This window comes from Gallus gallus, chromosome 2, assembly GCF_016699485.2.
Source record: "Gallus gallus isolate bGalGal1 chromosome 2, bGalGal1.mat.broiler.GRCg7b, whole genome shotgun sequence".
Lineage (NCBI taxonomy): Eukaryota > Metazoa > Chordata > Aves > Galliformes > Phasianidae > Gallus > Gallus gallus.
Genome location: NC_052533.1, coordinates 19,678,747 through 19,695,588, shown reverse-complemented (window position 1 = coordinate 19,695,588; position 16,842 = coordinate 19,678,747). Strand labels below are relative to the sequence as shown.

The window sequence follows — 16,842 nt, the reverse complement described above, 5'->3', positions numbered from 1 at the left end:
TGTACTGTGGCACTCCAAACTGCACCCAGTGCTGGAGCTGAGGCCGCATAGAGCAGAGCGGGACAGCCCCTCCCTCACCCAGGGCAGTGCTGGGCCTGGTGCACCCCAGGGCACAGTTGGCCCTTTGGGCTGCCAGGGCACACCGCTGGCTCACATTCACCTTGCTGTCACCCAGAACCACCAGACCTCTCTCCATGGGGTTGCTGTCCAGCCTCTCATCCCCTAAACTGTAAATGTATGCAGGATTGCACTGACCCAAGTGCAGAATTCAGCAATTGCTCTTGTCAAACTTCATGTAGTTGGTGGTTGCCCAGCCCTCTGGTTTGTCATGATCCCTCTGTAAAGCCTCTCTGCCTTTAAGGGACTCAATGGCTCCTACCAAACTTGTAAAATCCTTATAGACATTTCCACTAGATTCACGAGGCATGACTTCCTCAGGAAAAAATGCATGTGGAATTTTACGCAGTATAGTCACTCTTACAGTTTCTTCTGATTTTACGAGATAAAAATGTTAGATTTATCGCTCTATAGATTTCCGCGTTGCCCTGGAGCCTTATCGGAGTCTGAAGTTTTACTGGCCATTGACTATTCCTCCAGCGCTGAATGCAGCACTAACTTGCAATTAGCACTTCCATGTTGAGTCACTTCAGACCTATCTGATGGCTGTCATCCCCTATTTTTCTTACCTATTTGTCCCTAAACCTCTTCAGTTTGAGATTGTTCTTCATCTGTGACATGGGGCTCCCTGACCGTATTACTAACAAGCTGTAATCATGCAGTACTTTTCCTATGGCCTTACCTTTGTTGAGTAATCCTTCTGCCTCTTCAGTCTTTCATCTGGAGTTGCACCAAGTTTCAAGTAGGCATAATGTTTTGGATGTGTGTGAAAGTATCTTTTATTAGCAAAATATCTCTTGAGCTGATATTCAATCTGGATATTTACTTTTCATTTACTTTCCAGAATTTTCTGTTTTTCTCATTTGAACATGATTTTTGTCAAATTTAATAGTTCATCTCATTTTTCTTTTAATTGAACTGTTCTGTGGGTTTTTTTGTTTGTTTGTTTGCTTGTTTGTTTTTACGAGGGTTTTCTGCAAGATAAGAGGCAGTGTTCAGTATTTAATGTGATATCAAAATGTCTCTTTGTGGCTTCTCAACTTTCAGCTTTTTTTTTTTTTTTTTTTTAAAGAATTGGTGCTTATGTTTGATGAAAGCTTCCTTTTGAAGTTCAGCTTGATTGAAGCGGACTTCCAGGACATTTTTCCTTCCTGGTTGGATATTTAATATCCGTACCTGCAACTGCTCTGTCCTCATCACCACCAACCTTTCACTTTTCACACAGAGTATAAATTACACATCTCTCTTTCCTTTGCGAGATATATTCTTAGCATTTCTCGCCTTTTATCTGTAAGTGTCTAACCACCTTTTCCTTCATGCAGTGCAGCTCCAATGTATATAATTGAACTTGAAGCAACTGCTTTGAACATTGCATCACCTATTTTAGACATGAAAAAGGACTTTCAGGTGAAAGCTTGTTAATTCTCTTCCCTGAATATAAGATGGACTATTAAGATACAGGGCCTCTTTTCACACATCTTGTCTCAGGGTCCAGCATGGCAGGGCCTACCCACTAGAGACCCTCCTGCCCCCATCTACCTGGCACTCAGCTCTCTGAGGGGGAATGTGGAAGCTCTGGCTTTGAGAAAGGGGGGAGCCTGGCCAAGATCCTTGCTTATACCTCACAGGTTGGTACCTTTAGCATGAGGAGAGCAGCACTGACAACAGTGCAGATGGGTAATCTGATGCCACCACTGACCTATTGAGTCAGTGTAACCTAGCTCAAGTCCATAGATCACCTCTCTACCTGGCAAACTCCTGAAGGACTGGGGAGTGATATCCCTGCTGACAGTGTAGTTACACTGTATGAGGATTTCATTTTTCCTCTCACAGGTGGGTCTCTACAGGAGGTTGCATTGCTTTGAAGGCCCCAGTGAGGTGGACCACATAAAGATGGCAAGTTTGGAGCATGGACTGGCATATTTTTGGGCCCCTCACTACAAGAAAGACATCGAGGCTTCTTGGAGCATGTCCAGAGAAAAGCAACAAAGACGGTGAGGGGTCTGGAGCGCAAGTGTTATGTGGAGCAGCTGAAGAAACTGGAATTGTTCAGTTTCAAGAAGAGGAGGCTCAGGGGAGACCTTTTTGCTCTCTACAACTACCTGAAAGGAGATTGTATCAAGGTGGGAGTCGGCCTCCTCTTCCTTGTAACTTGAGAGAGGAAAAGAGGTAATGGCCTTACGTTGCACCAGAAGAGGTTCACGTTGGGTATAAGGAAAAAATTCTTCTCCAAAAGAGTGGCAAGGCACTGGAACAAGCTGCCCAGGGAGGTTGTGTAGTCACTGTCCCTGAAGGCAATCAAGAAAAGGGTAGATGTGGCACTGAGGGACACAGTTTAGTGGTGTGGTGGTGATGAGTTAATGGTTGAATTAGATGATCTTAGAGGTCTTTTTCAAACTTAATGATTCTGTGATCACAGCTTCCTGTGCTGCTGCCCTACACTGCAGTGACAGTGAGATGCACTGCACTCAGTAGAGCACCAAGCAGTGTATCAGTATGTCAGTCTGCATCACTTAGCCCAGGATCTGAAAAGCTTTCCTTATCTCCACCAAAAACATCACAGACATCTGCAGACTGAACCCAAACAGTATACAGCAGTAATATGGTAGCTTCAGAATATGCACTAGCTACAGTGTAAATAGGGAATATAAGGCTATATCTGGACACAAAAAGAGGCATAAAAGCAGAAAGGAAACTGTTATTGTGCTATTGGTAGAAAGCATTTGACTAACTCCTAGACTGAACTCAAAGAACCAGCTATATTGGCTATTTTTCTCTTGAGGAGCATAAGAGGCTGAGGCATGAAGTCAGTCTTCCAAGGGAGGTGAGTAAAACTTCCACCTGATATTTCACATCATCAACCTCCAGTCAGAGAGATGCACTTCGCTACTTTGCACTTTGAGATATGTTGCCATTAAGGTGAGGTATTATGTGGGTAAAAGCTAACATGAATAAATCCTGCAGGGTTTATTTGCCTGCAGTCTGAACTGAGCCCTCTGGAGCTGTTAAGGGAATGAGGAGGAGACAGTAGCAATCTGAGCTGAGGAGGTAGAAGTGCCGCAGGACTAAGAGAAGACTGGAATAAACTTACATATAAAAGGCTTGGAAAATCACTATTTTATATTAAGTTTATGCAAGAGACAAAACAAAATACTTGGCTGGCTTTCCAGCTTTGTTCAGTTTCCTTTCCGTGTACACAAAGAAATTTCAAGTGGAGGACTTGCTTTTCAGCACTCAAATATTGTTTCCGTTCATCCAAGAAGCCTTACCCCAAATGCAGCGTATATCACCAGGGACCTGCTCCACACTCCAAATGTTTTTTTCATGTAATAAATACTTGACATTTAGAAAAATCGCTTCAAAATTTACAGAGTGCAGTGCTCACAGTTTGAGATTACCCTCTAAACACCCTGAAGTGCCAGGCGCATAAATACATATCTTTGCAAATAGATTCACATTTATTAGTTTTGCAAGTGTATTTTCACTTCTTGAAGATGAATGACTACTACAAGAAGAAACAGCTCTGGTTTAAATTAAATAGTAAGTGCAGGAGAAAGGCTGATCAAAAGTGTTTAATTCTCTCCTTGTTCTTCTGATTTGTTTTCTGTCTTTGTAATTCAAGTTTCATAATCATGGCACTATACATCTAAACCATTCAGTTGTGCTTTATATCATGGTCCAACGAAACACACATCAAGCTGTGAAACAGAAGCAATAAATGAAGTTTTAAGAGAGAAAGAAAGCCATCTATCTGCAGTTCATACATAGATTTCATCACGTAGAACAAAAATGAATCTCAAGATGTAGTGTATTTACCCCTGTGGCATTACTGGGAGAGCATCAAACATCACTTTTCCCATTTTAAAGAGGGAATAACATGGGACGAAGTGTTTGCCCACAGAGAAATCAAGAGACTGCTTACTAGTATCACTACACGGAAATTAAAAGATCCTTACAAAGGCATCCTTCTCTCTGAACAGCAAAATCGTGCCTCATTTCCAAGGGTGTGTGTTAGAAGGAAAAAGAAAAGATTCCTGATGGCCAGAAATTGCTTATCATACCTTCTCACCAACAGGCCCGCAGATGGTGCCTGTATTGCAGATATTGGAGTACTGATGCAGTTAATGGTGTCATAAAAGGATAGAACTTTAATCAGTGACCAAGATGATCCTTTCTCCTATATTATCTGTCAAAAAGCTAAATCTCTTGTCCAAGTTGGCTTTGTTGGAAGTATATCAGCACCATGGTGGTTGAGACAAAAGATCCATTTCCAAAATGTTCACTGCATAGATAAGCACAGATAATCAGACTGAAGGAATATTCCACCCAAACAAGCTTCATGACAACCTCTTCATTAATTCTGTGTTACACTGAGAACTGGCACCCACCTACCACTGGTTTTGGTTCTCTGGGGAAGATCTAGCCCATGGCTCTCAGAGCCCCTCAGATTCACTTAGTTTATGTCTTGTTAGTTAATTTATTAAAGTGAAGCAGTGACAATCCCTAAGTGAAAGCAGTATTACTCGCACTGCTAGATTGCCAAACTAAGCTAAAGCCGAAGTACAGTAGGATTAAACTACTTTTAATTTATCTATTCAGGGATGCATAACAGTTTAACTACACAAATTCAGTTCTGATTTCAACAGTAAACATTTTATGGAGAAAAGCTTTTAAATCCTTATTAACATCTCAAGACTGTGAAAATTGTTTTAAAGATCAAAGAAATTAAGTTTACTATGTTTGTTGTTAACAAAGGTCCTGATCAACTTGCTCTCATTATACACTGTCTCTACTTAGCTACAATTTCCCTGGTCATGAAGTCTAATGTCACAGGTGTAGTGATCAAATAAGCTCATGACTACATACAGATAAGGCAGGTGGTGGCTCATTTTAGATTTGTACGTACCTACCCTTCACCAACCCTGTGGACCCTGGGAGTGAAGCATGTAACTGCAGAAATTATACCCAAGTTTTATAAACCAGTGAGTCTAGGGTATTAATTTACCACATCCCACTGTTGATATCTAAAATAAGCCAGGTGAATTATGTTCCCGTTCTCTCCACAGACCGTGACCATAGTCACATGAAGATCACCTTTGGTGTCAGAAAGCATCTGATGTGGTTCACTGCTAGACTGTACAGCACCGAATTCCTGTTCTGAATCACATCCTCCTCTTCTCCTTTTCTTTTCCCCTGGTCTGAGGTCACTTTGCAGTGATCTTTCATCTCAGCTGATCTCTTGCTGTCTGGCTTTTGAAATTAATATCCTCAGCAAATCATTCAGCTCCTGCAGAGCACATACAACACAATCAGTATAATTACTTCACGTCACACCTCACTTGTCACTTCACTTTAATGCACTGCAAGTAAGATGAACTTGAAAAGTGCTCTAAGTTAATGTTCTCAGCGTTTCTATTTTAGACTCTTATAAAAGATGTTAAATATATTCAGAAAAAGAGATTTCATCCTAGAAATTATTATCTGTGTTATAGAACAGCGAGCAGGCCAAGAGAGTTCAGAGCTCTGTAATTAAGGCACTGTTAAAAACCACTCAACGTAGACATGAGAACTGTTGGACAGGAACGATGGAACTCATCTAAAAAGAGTAGGAGTTTGTGATGTAGAAATTTACATACCAAGTAGTTACTCTGGATATGTAATAGCATCTGGTTATTACAGAGCATAGAGTTTAGCACGTAGGTCGTCCTACCTTGAAGTGGAGACTGCAGTTGGTGAGACAAATCTCAAGCTGTTTTCCTCTACTGCCTCATTCGGCTTTATGGCAAATTGAGGTGCCCAAAGACAGCTAGTCAGCCTGTGTCACAGCTTCTAGATCTGCCTCCTGCAGCTGCCATCCGGAACTTCAATGTTTGGCTCTTTGAAAGGAAGTTATTCTACGCTAGCGTTTGATGAACAACAGCATGTTTAACATTAAAGTACCATAATCTCCCATTGTAGGTCATTACCCATGTCACTCAGTAATGATCCCTCATCCTTCCTTCATCACATTTCTCTGTGATGTGTCGTGCATGAGCATATCCAAAGGATATTAAATCTGGTCTCTTTTACTTCTGTTCCAATGCCTCAGAGATTATTTTTGTCTTCTCTGCAACCAGCTCTGAACCCTTTCCTGATAACTCTGGATTTTGGAAGACCGGAATTGATTCATTTAAAATCTAGCTAGGATGAGACTCCTTTGTATCATAACACAGTTTTCGGATGTTTACCAAGGCATTATACTTCCAGCTCAACTCCTTCCTCTCCTACAGGTGATTCACATTTGCAATTTCTGCCTTTCTGGAAGGAGCTTTAGGTACCCAGCTGCTGACCATTCCAGGCATGAGATGATGACAGCCTTCAGGCAGAGGCTGGGACTGAGCAGTGTTAGATGGCAGAGAAAGCACAGGGCTGCCTTCCTCGCAGACAGCAAATTCTGCATAATGTATATTTATTTGTTCACGGTGAAGCTCAAATTGAGGGGCTATTACTGAGTGTTTTTGCTCCGGTAAAACTCCATATATAGTAAAAGAGCAATTTTCTTTCTTACAAAGAAGATTAAAAGCTGAACAAAAGAACTAATGCCCTTGCAGGTTTAGAGTTACAGAAGCAGCATTGCTTTTACAATTCGGTCCAATTATTTCTGCCCCTAAAGTCTCCCCAAATGCCTAATAAAGTAATTTAGAAGATGAAAGTTTTTCCATTTCTAATACTTATATCTTTTCCCCAGCACACCCAGTATTTCTTCCTCCAATAACAGCAGCAGGATGTGACCTTCTGGACTAATTCAGCTTTGATTCTCTGTGCTGCAGAAAATAGGCAACAGCTTAAATACAGTACTTGCTGGGCTTTCTCTTTTTCCACTTACATGATAAAAGAGTTTCATCTGCATTTATATACTTAAGAGCTAAGGCTTTCATTACAGCATCTCCATTTACCAGATGGTTCCATCTATCAATCCCTACAGTCTGTGAGACCCTACCACTCCCACCTGCTATGAATTGGCTCTGGCCACAGAGTAAGTATGGCACAGGTACTTCATGCAGGATGCAAGAGACAGGCTAAAACTTGTATGTGAATCTCAAATCCCAGGCACATTCAGACACTAGATCAAGGGTCCCTGAAGAGGATGCTCTCTTTGCTCTCTTTTTAAAATGCTGATAGTGTTCTTCAGCCCATACACATATTTTTGCAGCTGAGGGTTGTGGTATGGCCATGACCCTAGGGATGCTAGCCCACTGCCATGACTTTCATTGTGTGGACTGGGTTTTAGCCATTCCCTTCCCCTGAACTAACCCAATGAACATAAGTGTCTTTATGTTGCAACATCTTCATGTGACACTTTTTATCTGACAGTATTTTGAGGGTGGAGGAAAACTTAGCCTGGTTTTGGCCAATCTTGCTACACAAAGAAAAAATCAGTCTCAAGTCCTTTTAGCACCAGTGATCATGTGTATCCCATAGCAGGACTGCTATCTTCATCTGAGATGCCCTCTCTATAGGAAGATGGTTTCTGCTTGCTGTGACCTACAAGCAAACTGTCTGACCATCTGACCCCAGGGCACATCTCTCCCCTTGCCCCACCAGCTTTTTGCAGACTGCTCCCCGTCTGAGCAGAGGATGAGGAAGACACAATGGCTTGTCTAGGGCAGTGCTCACTTATTCTGTACATGGACCAAGCAGCCCTCATCACCAGCCAGTGCTGCTCTTTTGGCAAGTAACGGCCCATCAGCTAAATATTTGAGATGGTTGAGATCATTTTAAGATTATTTATTTCCATAGCAGAAATTACACTTCTGCTTTAGAAATATTTCTGTTTATGAGGACAGATTTGCATCTGTATCACTCATATATGCAATTCCAACAAACCTCTTCGTTTTTGTTCATCTATGGAAGATTGACACACTACGGGAAGGAGAGAGGCAACAGCCATGTAGATCTTCACCCTTGGGCAGAAGCCACTTGGTGGTCTGTGATGTCAAATAAAACCTTTCAGTTCTAATCCTCTCTTCTGGCTGTAATAAAATTTGGCAATTACAGTTCAGTCCCTAGAGGGCCCTAAAGGATAATACTCCACATCACAAAACAGCTGTATGTATATATTTGCCTTGAGTTGATGAGACAGTCAGCTTCTATTTGGAGAAGTCACAGTAAATAGCACAGAAGGTATATGGCCTTATTATGCCTTGAAGAGAAAAGTAACTGCAGAGAAGGAACAGACTTTCTTCTGAAATTCATACATTCGAAATTCACTCACTACAGGTTTCTGTGTACGTACTCTATAAGCAAAACCTTGACGTCTACAAGATACGTGTCTACTAGGTGTGTATTTGTGATCAGTACTTTCTATGACTGGTTTTTACATTTCCAGTTAATCACATTTCAAAGTGTTCAGTCGCTTTTAGGGATATTGTTCAAAATTGATAGCTAATTTTAGAGAAAAATTGCAATTTTTTTTCTTGTTTAGTTCCTTTTCTTGTTTGATTTTTCTTCAATTCATTTGCTGAAATAAAAAAAATAAAATAAAATTTCCAGGCACTAGAATTAACAAAAGGAAATCATTAATTGTGCTGCCATACAGGAACAGAAAAGACTGAAGTTATTATTAAGACTCAGGAATTCAAAAAAGAAAAATAAAATCACAATTATGGCTAATAATTCTTTATTTCCAAACAGAAACTGCAAAAATATTCTATTACAGAGCAAGTAACAAGTGCAGAATTCCAAGTACGCATTATACTAGTGAAACCATTGCCTCCTTGACAAAAAAAATCATTAGGCACTTAAAACATGAAAACAAAGCATAACATAAACCAGCTAACAGATGTCTCAACAATACAACTTTATCTTGGTTTTCTGTAATAAAAGCACACACACGTTTGAGGGGCTTTCCATGCCTCCTCCTAAATCCTGCGTAGAGACACTTCTATGTTAGGCTGCACGCACGCTACTCATGTGCAAACAGACAATATCAAGTTCACATCTGAAAACATAAATAAATTCAGCACTGAGAGAATTTGAGAGAACCTTTTTGGAAACAGCAACTGCAGAGCCTGTGCTAGCAGCTCCACACAGTTTGGTGCTTGAGGAACACGATACCAGCTCCAAGGATGGGGAAGCTCTGCTTGGACAATGGCATTGAAGAGATTGGAACAGAAATGAATGCAATCAGTGCCCTTTTGAGAGACAATGAAACCTATGGGAAAGAAAAAAAAAAAAAAAAAGGAAAGAAAAAGCAGCTACTGTGGAAATTACATTTTGCCACATCTCTGAAAAAGAAGAAAACACACACTTGGCATCCCTTAGCAATAGTTCTATGTAGAACCTTGCCATTTACCAGTCTCCTTGCTTGTATTTCTTGACCTAAACCAGAAGCAAAGGTGGTCTGTTAGCCCTGCCTTGGAAAGGTAAATCTACAAAAAACCTGTCCAAAGGACTAATGAAAATACCCTTGTAGAAATCAGTCAGAAACCCTTTAAAATGACTTTGGGTTGCATCATTGTTATTTTAAGGGTGCACTGCGAGAAGCACTGCCAAGAAGTTGAGGGAGGTGATCTTCCCTCTCAGCCCCAGAGGAGGGACACCTGGAGTGCTGTGTCCAGTGCTGGGCCTCCAGTACAGAGACGTGGAGTTACTGGAGAGAGTCCAGCAGAGAGCTACAAGGATGAGTATGAGACTGGAGCACCTCTCTGGAAGAACAGCTGGGAGAGCTGGGCCTGTTTAGCCTGAGGAGAAGGGGACCTTATCTAAACTTATAAATATAAGAGGGTGTCAAGAGGATGGGACCAGACTCTCTTCAATGGTGCCCAGTGACAGGGCAAGAGGCCACAGGCACAAACTGAAATACAGCAAGTTCTACATGAATATGAAGAAAAATTCTGTACTGTGAGGGTACAGAGCGCTGGAACACACTGCCAGGGGGATTGTGCAGTTTTTTTCCCTGGAGATATTCAAAACCTGCCTGGATGTGATCATGTGCAACGCGTTCTAGATGTCCCTGCTTGAGAAGGGGGCTTGGACCAGATGATCTCCAAGGTCCCTTCACCCTCAGCCACTCTGTGTCTGTGTGCGTGATTATATAACTTTCCCTGCAGCTTACTCTGGTGGAATAAAACGCAGTGAATATTTTAAAATAAATTTAATTTAATGCTTGAAGAAAAGAACATTAAGAATATTAACATAAAGAATACATCCAAAGCTACTATATAAAATATGCATACAAAACACACAGAAAATTCAGCTACTGCATTTCAGTTTCACAAGAATTTAGGAATGATTCTGTACCATAAGCACTACCAATAAATACAATGAGAAGTAGAAGGGTATTGTTAGGGAAACAACTCACAGCTGAGCCCAGAGCTGAAAAACCTAGCAGGATGCTGACTTGCTGTGACAAAACCTCTCCTTGTCAGAAACTAAAGCAAACTCTGAAGAACTGAAAATCCATAATCTTGTCTTAGACTAGAATATCCTGTCCCAGCCATTAGCGTTATTCATTCTGATGGCCTCTTGCCACAGTACCATGAATTAATGGTGTAATCATTAAATAATTCCATCACTCAGTTTTCTGAGTTGTCTCCCTCAATGGAAAGCAGCAAGAAGAAATAGGAAGAAAAAGAAACCACAAGACAAAATGGTATCAGGTGCAGCAACTTATGTGGCATGTTATACTGCTAAATCTACCTCAGAATTTAGCAAAAGGCTACATTACTGATTATGTGATGGCAATGCAAAAACGTCATTCCTTCCTGTATTCAACAAGGAATAAAAGAAGCTCCAGTAGTTCTGGTATCTGCAATAGAGAAGCCCAGTTGGAGTGTTTTCGTCCTTCAACCAGTATGTGCCAACACTGGCCACTGAAGGGCAGTTACTACTCACACACACAGGGATGTTAGCTCAGTAAATTGTCATACATCACGGTAATAAATATAATTAATGCATGGCTCCTTGGTCTACAGCAAATTCAGACTGATGTAATCCTAATGGTTTAAGCTCTTGTCATATTGCTTGCATTTGCTTGACATGAAGAATGTGCAGAGACCACTGCCCAGCTGGACTGGTGCACAGCCACCCAGTAACAAGGGGTAGTTCCCTTGTAGGCCAAGGCTCAGGAATAGGAAGGTGTTCTGCAGTATGACTTGATGAAAGAGACTACTAAATAACAGTAATAGTGCCTTTGTTTAGTGGTATGCTGCAGATCTTTTCATGCTCTGCTTGGCCATTATTATAATTTAGAGCCAATTAAGAAACACTTAATATGAGCCTGATGAAAACCTGGAACAAAGCTTAATAAATATAAATTTCCCACTCATTGTGCCTTGTAGCTGAAAGCCTCAAATGATTTCTCCAGAATATCCCAAGAGATCAGCAGCCTTTAAAACTTTGGAACTTTGAAATTCAGAGAATGACTTTCCTCCCTAAAATGATACAATCTGAAATCAAGAGAGCCAAGCTTGATGGAGTAAAAACAGGTCTTTGTTGCTATTCTTGGCTAGCAGACCTGGAGAGGAGAAAGACCAGCTGCTGAAGCATTGTGAGATAAAGGATTACCTGGCTGTGAATATTTGCAGCAAAGATACATTCAAGCAGCAAGTGCATGTGTAAGAAGTTTACTGTGTCCAAGGATTACAGCACACAAGTGACTAATCAGCTGTTTCAAATAAAGCTGTTTCAGAATAAAGCACTTAATGGGATAGTCCTTGATACTGCACATATCTGCGCACACAAGTGGACGTGGGCTTTACAGACCTAAGAGCCCCTGGAGGCACAGCTGTGTGCATCTTCAGGATCTCGCTCCACAGATTTGTCATAGGAGAGTGACAGGACAAAGATCTCCAGATCAAACATTCTATGAACGTGGCCATTTCTGGCTGCTGTTCTGCTACCGAGTCCACAATGCGTCAAGTTCTATGTGATTAATTAACTCAGACAAATTAACAGATCCGAACATTTGCACTGTATAGAATCAAATACTACATAGCAACACGTTTCTTTTCTTTTTCTTTTGCTGGGCCACCTGGATCACTAAGTTTCTCTTCCTGAATCACACAGGATAGAGAATTTTGTCAAGAGGGGCAAGCTGCCAGATGTTTCACTACCATCCAAAGGATGGGGAATCAAAGTGAGATTAACTGCTCTCAAAACTGCCAGATCTGCTCAGCCCTGATCTCTGCAGATGTTGCTTCAGATGAGCAAAGACAGGTGTGCCAAACTGCGTGCAAGGTTGTGCAATCTTACGGCCAGCGAACTGAGAAATAGTATTTCCAGCCAAAGTTCTTCATTACTGAACACACTAATGGTGGGTGACCACTCTGCACTGCTGTTCTGCTCCCCAGGAGCCCGTCACATCCCCAGCAATGCCACCTCCCAGCTTGGCTGAGGCTTCAGGGGACTGCTGGGCCTACTCAAGAGCCGTCTGGCACCAAAAGGGCCCTGCTGTGTTCCCCTCCTTTGCTTTGACTCTGAGATTCCCATGGCTCTGTTGGCATGAGCCAGTTGTCTTTGTTGCCAGGTTAGGTTTTGCCAGCCTGAAGTGCCAAAACGGCACAGGGCATGAGCAAGCCAGTGCCAGAGATCACATGGAGGAAGGGCTGAAGTGCAAGAAGGGGGCTGGGCTGCACAGCCAGCCATCACTGCTTGAGTCGCCATGGAGTTACAGCCCAAATTTTAGCAGTTCAGGTCAGGCAAGGTGAATATCCCACCACGCTCGCTGCCTTCTCTGAGACTGAAAACCAAGCAATCTTAAGTGCATTTCTCTATGCTGTGTGCATAGTAGTTTTTGATTCCTGGCCATACAGACTCACGGCAAACCCCAAACAGAACTACATAATGTTCCCTCAAGGGAGAAGAAGTAACCAGCAGCACAGGATCCTAGAGGAAAACACAACACTACTGATTTGAAGGAGAAAAAGGAGGAAAAGCAGACAAGCAGGCTGTAATCTAAGGATGCTGTGAACAAGTCATGTGCAAGGACATTGTCAGCCTCTGCGAAGGTACAGTGGAAATATTAGCACATTGTCCGTGCTTCTATCTTTAGAAAACTATTTAATCTCTATATTCACTCTACAGTGTGTGACAGCACTGGAGGCCCACAAACCTGAGAAATGATTATTCTTCAAATGGAGGAGAGAAGCTGAAAAGCCCTTCCTAACCTTTGGTCAAGAGTCCTTAATCAAAACTGCTCATGGCTCATTCTTGCAAAAATGTCATAAACATTCCCAGCCAGGTACAAACCCTATTTATTCATCATTAACCTGGTACAGATGTAAAATAAATGAGAAATAATTTGTTCAGCTGTCAGAGAAAACATCTTTTACCGCAGTGCCTGGGATTCAGCAAGTCTTGATTAATCTGACTGGACCCTGTCACACAGAGACGCTGCTGTTAGCTTGCCTGGCCTGTGCACAAATTAACAAGAAGTAGCCATCAAGCACACAGCAGCAAGGGCTGTAATAAAACCAAGTGCAAGATCTGCACTCCTCTGATGGCAAGTGGATGAGATGAACATCACATAATAGCTTCGTGTCTGGAGCAAGGCCTGAGAAAGCTACATTAAAAACACATTCTGTGCTCCACATAAATCACTGGCAGCTCAGAGAGCATAAAGGAGTATGCCTTCAGGTCACTGGCAAGTTTAAACTTTGCTGAAAGCACGAAAAAGTCAAGGTGTCTGTCCATGTCACAGAACTTTGTTTGCTTTCATTTGTGACTGATTCATTAAATCCAGGGCTATAAAGATTGGTCAGGCATCTATTGCAGCTGCTTAGTTGCAACCACAACATCCACATTACTAAACTAAACTAAAGCTCCAGCAGGTGCTTATTACAGCTTGAAAATTTCAGCATTTCAGAAAATGGAGCTCTTGCCTGGACATAAAGTCTACTCTGATTTACGTGGCAAGACATATTCTGAATCACAGAGGACAGATGTATGGCTGCGTTTGCAAACCCTCCTTGTCTCCAAACAGAACAGTAGTTCTGACTCTGAAACTCTTTAATGCTCTACTGCACATGTGGCACTGATATCTCCTTGGGCTGAGCTGAAGATGATGGAGCCAGCCAGGACAGAAGAAGCGAAGCAGTTTTGGGAAGGAATGAAAAAAATCTGTGGAGTCTTCTGAAATCATGATCTGCACAGAACACAACACAACAAGAAGGAGGAATTGCTACATGGCTGAGATCACCTCATTGCATGACACCAGGCAGGAATAAGCTACAGCCTTCGTCTGAGTACAGGTATTTTGTCTCCTGGATGAAATATGAAGTGGTTCTCAATCTCAGTTGTTCTTATCACTCAAAGTACGAGTACACCACTTTTCACAGCTTTGTTACACTCAGGTACAGTCTACATGAGTGATTTATGACATAGAAGAGCTCTTCTTGCAGTAAATTTGTCTTCTATGTGTCTGGGGTCTTGCAGCAGGCAATCATCCACCACACTCATAATGTGGATGGAAGGTCTTACAGCAGCTAGCTCTGTATGAGTGGCAGATGCCTGTGGCCAGAAACTGGCACAGATTCCATTGCTAGTGAGGACAAAACACGGACGTGTGGTGCTGGAACCAGAACAGTCTCAGTGAATCAAGCCCTTGTGTTCGCCTCTTCCAGCCACCAGCTGGTAAGGCAGCTGTGTCCATCAGCTCAATTATGACATCTTTGCTTCTCTTAAAAGCCCTACTGATAGTCACTGGTCCACTTGTGTATTGGTGGTGTCATTCAACACCCCAAAGCACTATCTATTTTTTTTAAAACCTTGTTTTGCAAAAAAAAATGAACTTGGTGCTGATGTATGTAGCTGAGTTTAGGGCCACTTCAGGGTAGGAGCAGTGAGATTCTGATATCAGCTTGGAAATGGATCAAAATGCTGAACATTTCTCAGCTAACAGACCTGCAATGATAACAACTGACTCAAACATTTCTAGGATTATTTATGTGATTATAAAACTGCTGCAAGTTAAGCTTTCAAATATTACAGCAATATAGAAATGCTCTTACAAGATATCAGTCTAAAAGTATACTTTATAAGGTTCAATACTTTTAAGTAGGTTTTTTGGGTGTTTTTTTTTTTTTTCAGAAATAATCCTCAATGAGTGGAATACTGAATGCTCTGTAAACTATCAGTTGATTGAGGATTTAGTGGTACTGTAGTAAGATGGGTTTTAGTAAGGAAAAACCTGATAGTATCTGACTAAAGGGATAGGAAGGACATTCTATCATTGAATTGATCATTCAGTAGACTCAAAAAAAGCCTCTTGCAACAGAAAATGGATACTACAATTGTTTTTTCTGCAGTAAAAAAGAATAAGCAGTAATATACTAGCAGCCACAGCTAGAGGAACAAGTGCCCGTAGCTCCCATTAACATTAATGTGAATCTTTATTTCACTTGTGCTCACTGCAGAATGTTGCTCCACTGGACCATACGGAAACTTTAAGCACAAGAACTGCATGGGGTTTTAATTAAGTGACTGTAGTTTTCTTTCTCATATGCCCCAGTATAGGAGAAGAGTCTGAGGCTGGCTCTAAAAGACACGTTCTTCTAACAGTGCTCAATGCAGTTTCTTTTTCAGCAGTCACATAGGGAAAGGTGTTATGCTAGGTGAAAAAGAAAGAGAAAAAATGCTAGGGCTGGTATAGATTATTTTTTTCTAGTGAATAGACCGTCACATATGTCAGCACAGATATGGATCTGGGATTGTAGGAATGTCTGCAAAGTCATGCCCTACCAGGACTCCAGAGAATGCAGCATGAAACCTGCTTGATTGTCCTCATTTGGAGCTGAACCGGACCTTAGACAGGAATACAAGCAAGAAGAGGGGTTTAAAAATAATTATACAGCTCTGGTTCCTCAAACACTTCTTCACAAAATTAACACAATTCACAGGAGTGATCCCATTACATTACAGCATTACTCACTGGCCACAAAATTAAAGCACGTGAACTACTTGACTACCTCTAACCTGAGGGATTTCTTTTTCATTTGTGCACCCTGGGACAAACCAGGAATGATTCAGCTCTGAATTAATAACTCCACTGTAGCTCTTCTCATAACCTTTCTCATGTAGGCAAACGCTAGGACCAACTTCTTAATTGAAAGCATTCACTACCAGCTTGGGCAGCTACCATACAGAGACTATTGTCCGTGTTCCATGATATCGATTAAACCAGAGACCTTACATCAAAATAATTTAATGATACTTCGAAAAGAAAAACATTACGAATGTCATATATTGCCACCATCCTGAGATTGTGCTTTGCTACAATTAAAACCACAGTCAGAAGTTTCAGAATTTACACATAAATGTTATTTTGTATTTAAAAAATGAATACTTAAGAATCGGGAATGTAGCAGTCAATGTGAGAAAAATCCCTTCCTTTTCTCCCCAGATGTAAAATATTTATCTATTGTAATAACGCAGTTTAATGCTCACAAAATCACATCAGATCAAATCCAACATCGAGGTGATAAGATATACACAAATTGTCTCCTTTGGATCATCACCCTGGAATTAAAACAATAAAACATGTTACTGATATTATTAGTACAGTAGGAAAACCGCTTTTCATATTCAAAACCAGCCAATAGCTTATATGGACTTCACCTTCTGCGTGTGCTTTTTCAGCTTTATTGCAAACTGGAGGTTGCTGACATTTATTACACGGGCTCACAAAAGTCTCCTGGCTAAGCTGGGCTGCCAGTGCCCAATCTAGCTCAAGCATCTGCTCTTTCT

At 41.4% G+C, this 16,842-nt stretch overlaps 1 protein-coding gene across 7 annotated transcripts in view; it reads right to left on the bottom strand.

The window, feature by feature from the left end:
* Window positions 1–8,759: 8,759 nt before the first annotated feature.
* ST8SIA6 (ST8 alpha-N-acetyl-neuraminide alpha-2,8-sialyltransferase 6) overlaps window positions 8,760–16,842 on the bottom strand; it is a 63,553-nt gene continuing 55,470 nt past the window's right edge. For 6 of the 7 annotated variants that reach the window (XM_046919589.1, XM_046919590.1, NM_001396567.1 and 3 more), the window contains one exon: window positions 8,760–16,614. The gene's annotated coding sequence lies outside the window, so the exon portion shown is untranslated. The remainder of the gene's footprint in view (window positions 16,615–16,842) is intronic. The other variant, NM_001396568.1, reaches the window with a different exon arrangement.